This window comes from Pleurodeles waltl, chromosome 1_1 (genome assembly GCF_031143425.1).
Source record: "Pleurodeles waltl isolate 20211129_DDA chromosome 1_1, aPleWal1.hap1.20221129, whole genome shotgun sequence".
NCBI classification, from domain to species: domain Eukaryota; kingdom Metazoa; phylum Chordata; class Amphibia; order Caudata; family Salamandridae; genus Pleurodeles; species Pleurodeles waltl.
The window spans coordinates 264,667,999-264,681,266 of NC_090436.1; positions in this window are offsets into that span (position 1 = coordinate 264,667,999).

Here is a 13,268-nt window from a genome sequence, read left to right on the forward strand (position 1 = left end):
AGGGGGTTGGAGACTGCATTGTGTGAGGGCAGACACAGCCCTTTCAGATGTGAGTGACCACTCCTCTCCTCCCTCCTAGCACAGAGGCTCATCAGGATATGCAGGCTACACCCCAGTACCCTTTGGGTCACTGTCTGGAGAGAGGTGCAAACAGGCCAACTGTCAAACCTACCTAGACAGGGAATCCACAAACAGGCAGAGTCACAGAATAGGTTAAGCAAGAAAATGCCCACTTTCCAAAAGTGGCATTTTCAAACACACAATCTTAAAACCAACTATACTAAAAGAGGTATTTTTAAATTGTGAGCTCAGAGACCCCAAACTCCACATGTCTATCCGCTCCCAAAGGGAATCTACACATTAATCATATTTAAAGTCAGCCCCCATGTTAACCTATGAGAGGGATAGGCCTTGCAACAGTGAAAACTGAATTTAGCAGTATGTCGCTGTTAGGACATATAAAACACATTATTTAATGTCCTAACACAAACATACACTGCACCCTGCCCAGGGGGCTACCTAGGGCCTACCTTAGGGGTGTCTTACATGTAAGAAAAGGGAAGTTTTAGGCCTGGCAAGTGGGTGCACTTGCCAAGTCGCATTGGCAATTTAAAACTGCACACACAGACACTGCAGTGGCAGGTCTGAGCCATGTTTACAGGGCTATTAATGTGGGTGGCACAACCAGTGCTGCAGGCCCAATAGTAGCATTTGATTTACAGGCCCTGGGCACCTCTAGTGCACTGTAAAAAGGACTTAACGGTAAATAAAATATGCCAACCATGAAAATCCAGTCAACAATACAATTTACACAGAGAGCATATGCACTTTAGCACCGGTTGGCAGTGGTAAAGTGCTTAGAGTCCTAAAGCCAACAACAACAGGTCAGAAAAAAAAGCAGGCAGGAGGCAAAAAGATTGGGGATGACCCTGCATATGGAATAAAAGTCCAACAGGGACACATCACAGGCCCAGGGACAGTGAAGCCTACACAACAATGCCTCACACATCACCAACAATACACAAACATCACATATACAAATACAACTCACACACTCACATTCTACTCTGGCCAGGGACTGTCATCACATACAACACACATATGTAGCATGGAACACAAACCACCATTAAACAGCCCTGTGATGGACACGCACATCACAGCACAATGGAAGGACAATGACATGTCCAATACACAGAGAGACAAATAGACAAAGAGCACTAGGCTAACAATACCAGAACAATAGCGATGGGGTCATCAGGAACACCCAGGAAAGGAGGCTGTACTGGGACACATGTAACTTTGCACAGCCTCCTCAAACAACATGTGCATAGGAAAAGAGTACTATACCCAAATAGCATGCCCATCTGCACAATGTGCAAGTCAACAAAGCATATACAACTCCAACTGCAAGGGATATACCTCTACAGGAACTAGCTGCAGGGGACACACACCTAAGTGGACACATGCACAGTCAATTTCAAACAGAGATAGAACAACTGAACACACCCTATGTCTGCACCTACAAAACTCTAGCTGACACACATCAGATGAATACATAAGCCATATCAGGGAGACAAGTCTAACACCATACAAACTTACATTGGACAATACAAGATGAAATTCTTACAATACCAAGCAGTACACAAAGCCACAACAACACCACTGCATTTACACTCACATATCCATACATATAACATATACCCTTGTCTTCGGGGACACCAGCACTGACCCCAAAGTCACGTATTGCAAACAACAACACATGGATCGGGAAGCAGGCTGAAAAACACACAACTGTAGGCTCAAAACACAAGTCACTCAGAAACAACAATTTGGTTGCAGGAATCGGAATGCAAGTCTGAATATCATAAATGTGCACAGTGAGTGTGCTCCTGGCAAATGAAAAATGCAATGATGTCTTGAATCATGGATATGTAAACTCATAATCCATTTTATTTTTTTAAGAAGAGGGGCACCGTCCTTCTCAGCCAAAAAGCCTGTTTTGAGATATTGTCAGTAAAAATGTTTATTGGTTTATTGCATGAGGAATTCATCTACCAGCAAATTTTAGTCCGGGTAAACTGTAGGAGCACAGTGTAAAAGCACATATTTAAGACTGAAACCAGAAATAGAAATAATTTGTGACAATTTAGGTCCTTATATTCAGAGCCACTGGAATAAGGGAGGCCAAATTATGCTTCAGGGTTGAGTAATTTATGCAGCAAGAAAGGGCAAAATATGTGGCATAATACAGCACATTTTATGATAGTATTATATCATTATTTTCCAATTTGTACACTTTTTAACACTGTCTGAACATTGATTGCACCTTATTAGTTCCACTATAACACTCATATAGCAATAAGCACCAGAATGGTATCAGTCAGACTTTGCAAGGAGACCTCCACTGCACAGCAACACGAATCACTGTGCTTTTAGTACCCTTTAAACCGTCTGAGCTAGAAACAAATCTTTCGTTATAATCGAGATTATGCAGCAGCTGGTGAATTATGTGGCATAAGTGGCAACTATATAGTTATGTGAAAAAAAAAGCGTCCGCACAATTGTATAATTCCAGTGGCTCCGGGTATAACTGAGGTGATCATTACAGTAAAAGACAAACATTTGTACAACATTGTTTAATTGAAGTGTATGTGGGACAAAAAACGGATTATACATATTAGCCTTAATGGTGCTTGAATTGCCATTGGCTTTAATTGTTTTGCCATTGCAGACTGTTGTCAGAGGAGCTAGATTAGTCACAAACATCCTTGTGTCTATTGAGTTAGGCCACCTGTAGGCATGTATTGCATACATTGCCACCTATGGTGCCAGATGCATGTGCTAGAACAGCGGCACTGCCCACCTTAAGAGATGGTGTAGGACACCCTGTCACTCACAAAACCACATGTTGGCCCTTTCCTAGTGTGTCTCTGAGCCCAAGAAGAACAAATGGATGTTAACTGCTGACCATTTAGTTGGGATTAGCTATCTGGCAGTGTAACAGAAGGATGATCAATGGTAGATTCATTACTACTTCTTTCGATTTGGAGATGCCAAGGAAGGCTTCTCCTAACCATTATTTGGAACCTTCCAGACTGGCTCTAGTCTCCATACACTGAGAAACCACATTTTACCATCAGATTAGAGGAGAGCCTGTCTAAATCAGGGAATGGCCAAGGAGGTGAAGACAGGCTTGCCTGGTGGAAGCTAGGATCTGCTACCTTGAAAGAGATTCTCCTGAGTAACTTTACAGTAAGGCAGCAGAAGGAGTTAGGGAGATTGTGACAAAATAGCTAGAATTCTGTGGTAGAATATCTCCAGATTCCCATCAACAACCTCCTCCTCAGAACATTTCTGCACCTGGAAAGACCTCATCCAAAGTAGAAGACCCTGCTGGAGGAAGACTGTAGGCTCTCTTTTAAGAACATGACTCACAAGGACTCAAGGACTCCTGCTGGCACCGAGGAACTGAGACTGATATCCAATGCTCAAGCCATTGGTGTCCTGTTTCCCTGCTTCAAATACAAAAAAAGCAAACAATTCCAAGAAGGTCAAGCTGTCCACAGAGGACTAAATTCTGCAGGAGAAGTAGATGAAGAGAAACATGGTACCTGGAAGCCTGGCCTGAGGAGCAAGTGGATCAAGGATTGATTAGAAGGGGCTTTTCCAGCAAAAGTTGAGAATTAGGGGCATATTTATACTCAGTTTGGGCTGAATTAGCGTTTTTTTTTTACACTAATTCAGCGCAAACATAACTCCATATGTATACTTTGGTGCTAGATATGTCTAGCGCCAAAGCCATGGAGTTAACGTCATTTTCTGGACGTGGATAAGATGCAAGGTAGGCGTTCCCATGCAGAAAACAACATTATGGCCCTTGTGCCACATTTATCCCCCCATGCTAAAATTATGCAACAGGAGATGAGGGCCTTAAATAATGGCGCTAAGCTTGCTTAGCACCATTATTTAACGCCTGGGTATGGGCTGGCGTTAGGGGACCTGTGGGCCTATTTCCATGGTCAGGGACCATGGAAAGAGCCCACAGGTGCCCTTCCCTGGCCCCAGGGACACCCCCACCCACCCCCATCCACACAGGAAGACACCTAAGGATGGGGGGATCCCATCCCAGATAAGTAAAGGTAAGTGAGGTGAGTATTTTTTTAATTTCTTTTTAAGTGCCGTAGGGGTGCCTAACTTGGGCCCCCCTACTTGGCACTGGGCACAATGGCCATGCCCAGGAGACATAGGTCTCCTGGGCATGGCCATTGGGCTGGGGGGCATGACTCCTGTCTTTACTTGAACAGGACTCATGTCCATGGGGGTTGTGCGCTGAAATATGACGCTAACCAGGTTAGAGTCATTGTCTTGACTCTAACCTGACTAGCGCTATTCTTTGACACACAACCTCCAGTTTTCCCTACCCCTCCCCCACGTGGTTAGCATCAAATTTTTTGACGCTATCTGGGATTACCGCCGGCTAACGTCATACCATAAATATGATGCCTGGCGGCATCTTGGATGGCACTAGCCGGCTGTAAACCTTTTGATGCTAAACTGCGTTAGCGCAGTTTAGCGTCAAAAAGTATAAATCAGGGCCTTAGTATTTTTTTCTATCCCCAGAGGCTGGGACAAGGTGCTAAGGTTTGCCTATGGAGGTTGTAACAAGGCAGGCAGGAAAAACAAGTTTATCCCTCTTGGAGCTTTATCCTGAACTAAAAACTGTATCACTGGGACCTTTTGCTAATTATATCCAACCTTGTGTAGTTCTGCCAGGCTAAAGCTTCCTCTCTTGCCCTTCAGAAGGACTTTCATCTATAAAAATGTTACTAAATCTGAAGACAAAACGTAGGTGCCCACCTTGATACAGTCAATATCACATTGCGTCCTAGTACAATGTCAAAGACCTAAGAAGGGAAAAATTGCCACAAAAATATGGCTCTATTTGTGGTGCTGGCCAAAGAAAGAAATGCATAGAACTGTGATGTAAGTGTTAGAATGTAGTGAGCTGAATGCAGGTTTAGTATGTTGAGTTTGCGGTTACACGCAGATGAATAAAGACATGTAATACACAGCTTCTTTTGTGGTGCATTCTTTAGTGGGTACCGAGGCTGAGGAAGACACTACAACTGGTGACGAGATAGGGGATAAGTAACCCGAGGACAACCATGCTTTCCTGTGGTCTAAGCAAACTGCTTGTGTAGAGTCGACATTTGGCATATGTAGAATTAAAGTGCAACTCCAGGTGGTGTGAAACATTAGAAGATAAAGAAAGCTTTGCTTGGAAGTCTACAGAAGTCTACATATAGGTGGTCAAGGACCTGCTGGAAAGGCCATAAAGAGAGGTAAAGAGAGGTACCACGCTACTGTGCAACTTGGGCTATACAGCATATAGGCGGTCACAAATATAGAACTGAAGCTCTAAATCTACCATTGTCAAGGATACATGAAAGTGCTAACTGAAAGGACAATTGACAATAAAGTAAACTGTTGTTACACTTCAAGCCTCAGACCCTCAAGAAGAAAGCTGTACAACCTCAGCAGTGGGCAAGGAGAAGCACAGGGATTGAGCTTACTGAGCTGTCCATGAAGAGGCACACAACCAAGGCTCCTGGATGGTGCTCAGAACAACTTCAGAGGTCTCCAAAAAGTGAATAGAAACCAAGAAAGAGGTCACAAATCATGTCCTGAGCAATGTTCCTGGTGGTTTCTTTGAAGCAGCAAAAGTGGCTGCTCCTGGGGATTACCGACGATACACCAAGGCCCAAATATTCAATCAATCAATCAATCAATCAATTTCTCACCCGGTAGGGTCTCAAGGCGCTGTGGGGGTTGGGGGGTAGTGGCCGGTTTCTGCTCGAAAAGCCATGTTTTTAGGTGATTTCTGAAAGTTAGTAGGTCTTGGGTCTTGCGTAGGTTGGTGGGGAGGGAGTTCCAGGTCTTGGTGGCGAGGTGGGAGAAGGATCTGCCGCCAGAGGTGGTACATTGGATGCGGGGGACAGTGGCGAGGGCGAGGTCGGCGGAGCGGAGCTGGCGAGTAGGTGTGTGGAAGTTTACTCGTTTATTCGGATATATTCGGAGATCTGCTTGAATCTGGAGGTGGGGATGGCAAAACGCAATATAGCACAACACTGTTGGGCTTCTCATGTCCTGGTGGTGGAAGACTGGAAGTTCTATATAGACTGGGGGCAGAGTTAGGAGCATGTGATTTACAAAAGCAGGGGATGCCCCAAGAAATGGGAAAAGGTCTGGGAGAATTGGTGGAAATATCAAGGAGGCGACTATATTATAGGGCCATAGGAAAACAATGGTAGGCTGAGAGGGACTTGTTTGATTAATGTAACATTTTGTGCAATAAACACTCTATCCTGAATGCAAAGTTTTGTATGCTTTGTAATGCTTGGTGATGCTGCCTAATTATTATACACTAAATGTATGACTCTAGAAGTAAGAAGACTACTGGTCTAAATAAAAAGAGTTATAAAAAACAGAAAGAGGTCAGAGTTCCAAAGACTGTCCAAGATGATCCAGAGGCCAGCACAGCACAGAGTCTTAGAGATGGCACAAATTAATTGGGTCCTAGTGAACAGCAGACAGTATCAAAGGGAACTCCATTCTGAGTGTCAGCCAATAGAGTAAACAGTTATATACGCTTGGATAGAGGCATTTGATGATTTCATGGATGCCTTAGAAGAAACAGATAACAAGACTGTTATCAAATACTGCAAGAATCTTTCTGTTGAAGGTGGAATAGAAGTCAGAGAGAAAATGCTGTGAGCTGAAAAAACTTACCTACTGTCAAACTAAAGAAGCCTTGAATCTCAAGTTCAAACGAATGCTGAATGTAGATTATGAACGGTACAGCTTCAGTCAAGAACAACAGAGATTTGATGACACCATCGACAATTTTTTTGGATGAGCTCATCAAACACTGTGAGTTTAATTAAATTAATGATGAGGAAACACTATGTCTCGAAGTTTTTGAACGATGCCTGCTAGATTAATTTAAATGACAAATGCTAAGAGAAACTCTTAGGTCCAGATTTAAGGGGGCCTAGCATCATTCCAACGCCACATTAGCGTAATTTATTTGACGCTTATGTGGCATTGGAAGGCCAAAAACTCTGTACCATATTTACAAAAGTGGTGCAATGCTTTCATTGAACCACTATGTAACCCCTTACATCTCATTATGCCTGTGCCAGGCATAATGTATGCAAGGGGATGTTTCGGCAGTAGGTGGGCTGAAAAAATGGTTCAAAGGAATCTAAGAGATTTTTTTGTGCCATTTTTATTGGCATTTTTAATACCTGCTAAGAGCAGGCGTTAAAGGGAGGCTCACATTGTTTTCAATGGGACTCTGGGTGCTTTGCAGGATTGGCATCAACATTTTTTATGCTAATCCTACAAAGCGCCATACTAGCATAAAAAATTATGGCGCTAGTACCCCCGACTACCGCCATGGTTGCTGCATTTTAAACACGGTGGACACCTGGTGGCATTAGGGGTGCGCAATGGGGCACAAGAAAAATGACGCTGCACTAGGTGCAGTGCCACTTTTCATAAATCTGCCCCTTAGTTTGGAGCGAGTTCTCATGGCTGCCAGAGCTGAAAAGCATGCCAATTGACAAGCGGCTGACATGGAGGTTGGAGGTGCCCAAAGTTAATCAGTCAAGAACATAAAATGCAAGCAGAAACATAAGGCTGAACACATGGCTGGAGGACACAAGGTGATGTCTCCATGGAAAAATAACTTGTGTTTCAGGTGTAGATTGTCATTTCCACCGGAAGGTAAATGTCATACCATTAGACAGATCTGGAAAGGCTGTCAAAAGGAGAACCATTTTCTAATGGTTCTCAAGGCAAAGGAAAAAGTAAGTGCGTCACAGCAAAAAATCAAAATGGCTGCCCAAATGTTACAGAAGCAGCGTTCAACACATGCCCAAAAGACCAAGCAACAACACCAACTGAGACAAATCAACATCAAATGGGCAATCATCATCTAAATCATTGTCAAAAAGCTCTTCAGTATCAATATCAAGTGAAAGTGAAGAAGATGATTGTGCAATGTCAATGTTTAGCTCAGAATAATGTGTGCATGTGGGACTGGCCGCATGTGAAGAGAAATACCAGTCAAAGAAAAGTTGATATAAAAAAGCACCAAAGTCATTCAAAAATTGTCCGAAAATTACACTGAAATTAAATGGTTGTTCAATACTTTCATTATTGACAGTGGTAGATCGATAAACATTATGCCTGAGGACTCAGAAGAATTGTCTTTCATTCAGAAGAAGTAGTATTAAGCAGCATATAATAGAATTTTTCTCCAGATCTGATGCCATGGGTTTCTCCCATAGTGGTAGTGCCTAAAAAGGACAGTGAAGGAGCTGTACACATATGTGTAGATATGCATCAAGCGATCAAGGTAATTAAAAGAGAACAACATCCGGGTCCACACATTGCTTACATGATAGCACAATTGAACAGTGTGAAAGTCTTCTCTTACCCTGATTTAAATAAATAAAATCATCAGCTGGAACTCAAGGAGAACTGTAGGTACATTACAACCTTTTCTACACATATTGGTCTATTTCAATGCAAAATACTAAGGGCATTCTTCTCGGCTCTTCAGCTCATCTCCAGGCAGATGTCCCTCTTGATTTCCAGAAGTGATCTAAAGTCTGGGGTTTTGGGTGCTCTTCTTATACCCATTTTGGCCTTTGAAGTAGGCTTACTTCAAAGGAAATTTCCTCTGGTTGTGAAATCCTGCCTTGCCCAGGCCAGGCCCCAGACACTCACCAGGGGGTTGGAGACTGCATTGTGTGAGGGCAGACACAGCCCTTTCAGATGTGAGTGACCACTCCTCTCCTCCCTCCTAGCACAGAGGCTCATCAGGATATGCAGGCTACACCCCAGTACCCTTTGGGTCACTGTCTGGAGAGAGGTGCAAACAGGCCAACTGTCAAACCTACCTAGACAGGGAATCCACAAACAGGCAGAGTCACAGAATAGGTTAAGCAAGAAAATGCCCACTTTCCAAAAGTGGCATTTTCAAACACACAATCTTAAAACCAACTATACTAAAAGAGGTATTTTTAAATTGTGAGCTCAGAGACCCCAAACTCCACATGTCTATCCGCTCCCAAAGGGAATCTACACATTAATCATATTTAAAGTCAGCCCCCATGTTAACCTATGAGAGGGATAGGCCTTGCAACAGTGAAAACTGAATTTAGCAGTATGTCGCTGTTAGGACATATAAAACACATTATTTAATGTCCTAACACAAACATACACTGCACCCTGCCCAGGGGGCTACCTAGGGCCTACCTTAGGGGTGTCTTACATGTAAGAAAAGGGAAGTTTTAGGCCTGGCAAGTGGGTGCACTTGCCAAGTCGCATTGGCAATTTAAAACTGCACACACAGACACTGCAGTGGCAGGTCTGAGCCATGTTTACAGGCCTATTAATGTGGGTGGCACAACCAGTGCTGCAGGCCCAATAGTAGCATTTGATTTACAGGCCCTGGGCACCTCTAGTGCACTGTAAAAAGGACTTAACGGTAAATAAAATATGCCAACCATGAAAATCCAGTCAACAATACAATTTACACAGAGAGCATATGCACTTTAGCACCGGTTGGCAGTGGTAAAGTGCTTAGAGTCCTAAAGCCAACAACAACAGGTCAGAAAAAAAAGCAGGCAGGAGGCAAAAAGATTGGGGATGACCCTGCATATGGAATAAAAGTCCAACAGGGACACATCACAGGCCCAGGGACAGTGAAGCCTACACAACAATGCCTCACACATCACCAACAATACACAAACATCACATATACAAATACAACTCACACACTCACATTCTACTCTGGCCAGGGACTGTCATCACATACAACACACATATGTAGCATGGAACACAAACCACCATTAAACAGCCCTGTGATGGACACGCACATCACAGCACAATGGAAGGACAATGACATGTCCAATACACAGAGAGACAAATAGACAAAGAGCACTAGGCTAACAATACCAGAACAATAGCGATGGGGTCATCAGGAACACCCAGGAAAGGAGGCTGTACTGGGACACATGTAACTTTGCACAGCCTCCTCAAACAACATGTGCATAGGAAAAGAGTACTATACCCAAATAGCATGCCCATCTGCACAATGTGCAAGTCAACAAAGCATATACAACTCCAACTGCAAGGGATATACCTCTACAGGAACTAGCTGCAGGGGACACACACCTAAGTGGACACATGCACAGTCAATTTCAAACAGAGATAGAACAACTGAACACACCCTATGTCTGCACCTACAAAACTCTAGCTGACACACATCAGATGAATACATAAGCCATATCAGGGAGACAAGTCTAACACCATACATACTTACATTGGACAATACAAGATGAAATACTTACAATACCAAGCAGTACACAAAGCCACAACAACACCACTGCATTTACACTCACATATCCATACATATAACATATACCCTTGTCTTCGGGGACACCAGCACTGACCCCAAAGTCACGTATTGCAAACAACAACACATGGATCGGGAAGCAGGCTGAAAAACACACAACTGTAGGCTCAAAACACAAGTCACTCAGAAACAACAATTTGGTTGCAGGAATCGGAATGCAAGTCTGAATATCATAAATGTGCACAGTGAGTGTGCTCCTGGCAAATGAAAAATGCAATGATGTCTTGAATCATGGATATGTAAACTCATAATCCATTTTATTTTTTTAAGAAGAGGGGCACCGTCCTTCTCAGCCAAAAAGCCTGTTTTGAGATATTGTCAGTAAAAATGTTTATTGGTTTATTGCATGAGGAATTCATCTACCAGCAAATTTTAGTCCGGGTAAACTGTAGGAGCACAGTGTAAAAGCACATATTTAAGACTGAAACCAGAAATAGAAATAATTTGTGACAATTTAGGTCCTTATATTCAGAGCCACTGGAATAAGGGAGGCCAAATTATGCTTCAGGGTTGAGTAATTTATGCAGCAAGAAAGGGCAAAATATGTGGCATAATACAGCACATTTTATGATAGTATTATATCATTATTTTCCAATTTGTACACTTTTTAACACTGTCTGAACATTGATTGCACCTTATTAGTTCCACTATAACACTCATATAGCAATAAGCACCAGAATGGTATCAGTCAGACTTTGCAAGGAGACCTCCACTGCACAGCAACACGAATCACTGTGCTTTTAGTACCCTTTAAACCGTCTGAGCTAGAAACAAATCTTTCGTTATAATCGAGATTATGCAGCAGCTGGTGAATTATGTGGCATAAGTGGCAACTATATAGTTATGTGAAAAAAAAAGCGTCCGCACAATTGTATAATTCCAGTGGCTCCGGGTATAACTGAGGTGATCATTACAGTAAAAGACAAACATTTGTACAACATTGTTTAATTGAAGTGTATGTGGGACAAAAAACGGATTATACATATTAGCCTTAATGGTGCTTGAATTGCCATTGGCTTTAATTGTTTTGCCATTGCAGACTGTTGTCAGAGGAGCTAGATTAGTCACAAACATCCTTGTGTCTATTGAGTTAGGCCACCTGTAGGCATGTATTGCATACATTGCCACCTATGGTGCCAGATGCATGTGCTAGAACAGCGGCACTGCCCACCTTAAGAGATGGTGTAGGACACCCTGTCACTCACAAAACCACATGTTGGCCCTTTCCTAGTGTGTCTCTGAGCCCAAGAAGAACAAATGGATGTTAACTGCTGACCATTTAGTTGGGATTAGCTATCTGGCAGTGTAACAGAAGGATGATCAATGGTAGATTCATTACTACTTCTTTCGATTTGGAGATGCCAAGGAAGGCTTCTCCTAACCATTATTTGGAACCTTCCAGACTGGCTCTAGTCTCCATACACTGAGAAACCACATTTTACCATCAGATTAGAGGAGAGCCTGTCTAAATCAGGGAATGGCCAAGGAGGTGAAGACAGGCTTGCCTGGTGGAAGCTAGGATCTGCTACCTTGAAAGAGATTCTCCTGAGTAACTTTACAGTAAGGCAGCAGAAGGAGTTAGGGAGATTGTGACAAAATAGCTAGAATTCTGTGGTAGAATATCTCCAGATTCCCATCAACAACCTCCTCCTCAGAACATTTCTGCACCTGGAAAGACCTCATCCAAAGTAGAAGACCCTGCTGGAGGAAGACTGTAGGCTCTCTTTTAAGAACATGACTCACAAGGACTCAAGGACTCCTGCTGGCACCGAGGAACTGAGACTGATATCCAATGCTCAAGCCATTGGTGTCCTGTTTCCCTGCTTCAAATACAAAAAAAGCAAACAATTCCAAGAAGGTCAAGCTGTCCACAGAGGACTAAATTCTGCAGGAGAAGTAGATGAAGAGAAACATGGTACCTGGAAGCCTGGCCTGAGGAGCAAGTGGATCAAGGATTGATTAGAAGGGGCTTTTCCAGCAAAAGTTGAGAATTAGGGGCATATTTATACTCAGTTTGGGCTGAATTAGCGTTTTTTTTTTACACTAATTCAGCGCAAACATAACTCCATATGTATACTTTGGTGCTAGATATGTCTAGCGCCAAAGCCATGGAGTTAACGTCATTTTCTGGACGTGGATAAGATGCAAGGTAGGCGTTCCCATGCAGAAAACAACATTATGGCCCTTGTGCCACATTTATCCCCCCATGCTAAAATTATGCAACAGGAGATGAGGGCCTTAAATAATGGCGCTAAGCTTGCTTAGCACCATTATTTAACGCCTGGGTATGGGCTGGCGTTAGGGGACCTGTGGGCCTATTTCCATGGTCAGGGACCATGGAAAGAGCCCACAGGTGCCCTTCCCTGGCCCCAGGGACACCCCCACCCACCCCCATCCACACAGGAAGACACCTAAGGATGGGGGGATCCCATCCCAGATAAGTAAAGGTAAGTGAGGTGAGTATTTTTTTAATTTCTTTTTAAGTGCCGTAGGGGTGCCTAACTTGGGCCCCCCTACTTGGCACTGGGCACAATGGCCATGCCCAGGAGACATAGGTCTCCTGGGCATGGCCATTGGGCTGGGGGGCATGACTCCTGTCTTTACTTGAACAGGACTCATGTCCATGGGGGTTGTGCGCTGAAATATGACGCTAACCAGGTTAGAGTCATTGTCTTGACTCTAACCTGACTAGCGCTATTCTTTGACACACAACCTCCAGTTTTCCCTACCCCTCCCCCACGTGGTTAGCATCAAATTTTTTGACGCTATCTGGGATTAC